This window comes from Crocodylus porosus, unplaced genomic scaffold (genome assembly GCF_001723895.1).
Source record: "Crocodylus porosus isolate Cpor-Errol unplaced genomic scaffold, CroPor_comp1, whole genome shotgun sequence".
Lineage (NCBI taxonomy): Eukaryota > Metazoa > Chordata > Crocodylia > Crocodylidae > Crocodylus > Crocodylus porosus.
Genome location: NW_017728913.1, coordinates 10,140,436 through 10,143,816, shown reverse-complemented (window position 1 = coordinate 10,143,816; position 3,381 = coordinate 10,140,436).

Here is a 3,381-nt window from a genome sequence, read left to right as displayed (position 1 = left end):
CCCCAGTATTATTTCCTGCCATGGCAGGGGGTCGGACTAGATGATCTGCTCAGGTCCCTTCCGACCCTAGAAACTATGAAACTATAAGGAATATCCAGAGCTGAGCCAGGAGCTTGCAGCCCTTAGCAGTGGGCCCCGGGCTAGAGGTCTCAGCAAGAGTAAAACTGGGACAAGGCTGATGGAAAAGCCTCAAACCAGATAGAGACCATCTCTTCCAAAAGTGTGCCTTATCCTCTGTGCAGCCTCCCCTACTAATTTCAACATTAAGGGATGGTGGGTAAGGCTACATAATAGCGGACAGGCTAGAGGGTATAAGTGCTAGTAGGCCTCTAGAGGTGGGTACCACATAGTGGCACTTGCAAGTGGCCTACAGGCTGTCTTGGCAATAACTCTGAAAAGATTTAAGAATCGTAGTAAAAACTCAACTAAACATGTGCCTGGACTATGATGCTGCAGCGAAAAGATTTAGGAATAGGGAAGTAACCTGACCATTATTAATGGCCCTGGGGAGAGAGAAATGCTGCATGTACTTCTGGTATCTGTGCTTCAAAAATCATGTTAAAATTGAGTGGGTGCAAGGAAAGAGCTACACAAGTAATCTAAGATCTGAATAAAAATACCTTACACCAAGAAACTGTCTATGTAACCTCCCACCCTGGATTTGAGATCATTGTCAGTAAAGCGAGTCCTTCTCAGGCACTTAAGCAAGGTGGGTCAGGAGTATTGCCTGTGAAAGTGGAAAATGTCTGAAAAATTTGCAAGGGGAAGAGGCAGAGAAAAAAAAGAAAATGGATTGAAATAAAATGCTGGCTCTCCACATTCTACATAAGGAAGAATTTCTTCACTGTCCGAGCCCCCAAGGTCTGGAATAGCCTGTCACTGGAGGTGATTCAAGCACCTACGTTGATCACCTTTAAGAGAAATTTGGATGCTTATCTTGCGGAGATCCTATGACCCCAGCTGACTTCCTGCCCCTCGGGCAGGGGGCTGGACTCGATGATCTTCTGAGGTCCCTTCCAGCCCTAATGTCTATGAAGTCTATGAAGGAGCCAGCAGGCCTTGCAGCACAGCTGCGCAGCCTGCCAGGGAGAAGCAGGGACTGCCCACATGAAGAGCAGCCCAAGATGGCTGCCACCCCCATCACTGATTGTCTGAGGGCTGCCTATCATGTGGTTCCACCCTTCACAACCAATTGGTAGGAGTGGGGCCATATGACAGACAGCCCTCGCCACCAATAGGCATTCTGCCTCCTTGAGTTTAGTAGAGCGCCTACTTACAAATAGATCCCAAATTTTGAAAAAAAGGGTTCAGGAGCAGCAATGGGAGCTATAAGCAGTGGCTGTACATCCCTTCTCCCAGCCTCCCCACTGCCACCAACCAGGGTAGACAGGCCACACCGGGAACGTTAAGAATCTCTCACCTCCTCCCTTCCATTCCACCAGTATGCTCTCTGCTGCTCCTGCCCCCCTCTAGCTGGGGCTGCAGGGAACAGTAGTGCAAGGAGATGTGCTCAGCCAAGAACAGTACCAGCAGCAAGGAAGAGGGGTTCCCCCTTCCTGCATCTGCTCCCAAGCTGGCAGGAAACACCCAGGCAGCTGGGTGAGTGGTGGGGGGTGCTGCCTACTTCCACCACTATCCTCAGCTGAGCCCTGCTTCCTGCACAGCCACTCCCCACAGCCCCAGCTGAAGCAGGACAAGAATGACTCCAGAGCTCCAGTGGCAACACGTAGGGAGTGCTTGGGGGTGCACGTGTACCCCCTAAGAGCACTGGTGCACCCCCTGGCAGGTGGCACTCCCTGCTTAGACAATGGGCAGGGTGGCCGGTGGGAGTGCCAGTGCCCCAACTGCGAGCACTGGCCTGGGAGTGGGAACACCGGATGTAGTGCCATGGAGTTGGTGAGTTTTGCCGCAAAGGACCCCCACCCCCCCAGTCAGTGAGTTTGGTCACAGGGGGGTATATGCCCCCCATGACTAAGGTGGCACCAGTCACCCATGCAGGGCTCTCTCTGCCCCTGGGTCAGCCAGAAACAGCAGCAGTGGTGGCAGGTGCAAGCAGAAGTGCTGCTGAGCGCAGACGGGAAGGGAAGGGTACCCAGAGCAGGGGGAGTCTTACTTGGTTTGAGGACTTTAAAAAGAGTCCCTGGCTCCTATTCCTGCAGCATCTTCAGGAGGTGTACTATGGAAAGCGGGGTGCAACTATGCCACTGCACCTCTTCTGCATCTCATCTATTACCTCAAGTCAGTGTTAGAAGGTGGTGACACTGAAGTCGTGAAAAGGGCTTAGACAAAAGTAGCTTGTTCTCTAAAAATAATGTTTATTGAGTACAGCAACTTACTATTTTAGGTATAAGACAAAAAAACAACAGAAAGCCTTGCCCAAGCTCAGGCACAACAGAAACTTTGCATAAGCCTTACATAGTGCCAAGAACAGAGTGTCTCTCTGCAGCAGGTGCTTAGAAGTTTTCTGCAACTGTTCTTGGCAGGTGAGTGAAGGTTTCACAGGTTTCATCTTTGCCTGTGCTTTGATGGGTGATCCACACCCTTTCTCCCCCTTGGTTGCCTTGACAATGGCACATCCTTTTCATCCCTCTCAGGATATTTTCCTGGTCTGATGTTTATCCACTGGTCCTGTAGTGTCCCCTATTTTTACAGCTTTTATCTTGTTTGTGGTAGGAGTGGCACTGTTTACAGAGTGCCACTTTGAAATCTAATCTGTGGTAGCCCCCTGCTTTCTTAAATCACATCAATGTCCACTTCCCACTTAAGCAGTGTGGCTCCACTGCTTAGGTTATTTTCCAACATCTTTTCCATTGGCTATAGAGTTAATTAGAGGGCCAGAAACTGTTGCACAATTGCCAACACATCCACACCTGGCACTGCTCTATGTCAAGACAAAGAGCCTGAATGCAGCCTTGATGACAGCTGGAGCCACTTTGGGCCACCTACTAGCAAGGGTGAAGGACCACAAAATCAAACTACTGAGGGAAGTGGTGCAGGGTTGTTGCATGTAGCTGTGGGTTCCTTGGGTAGATGTGATATCTTTTATTTGACCAACTAAATAGTTGTGGGGAAATGTTCTTTGCAAGCTTTCAGGCACAAATGGTCTTCAGGCATAGGGAGACTCTGCTGGTGTTATATGTTCTCCAAGGTAGGGTTACCATATGTCTGGGTTTTCCCAGACGCGTCCTCTTTTTTGGCCCTCTGTGCTGTGTCTGGGCAGGTTTTTAAAATAAGAGCAAAGTATCCATTTTTTTTTTCTCTTCCTATGTTCTGGGGCTGGCTTCTTGGGGCTGGGAGCAGCGGGCAGGGTGATTGGCTGTTGAGGGTCACATGATCCCCACCCAGGCCCCAGCAAGCCAGAGAGAGAGACAGAAAGAGAGA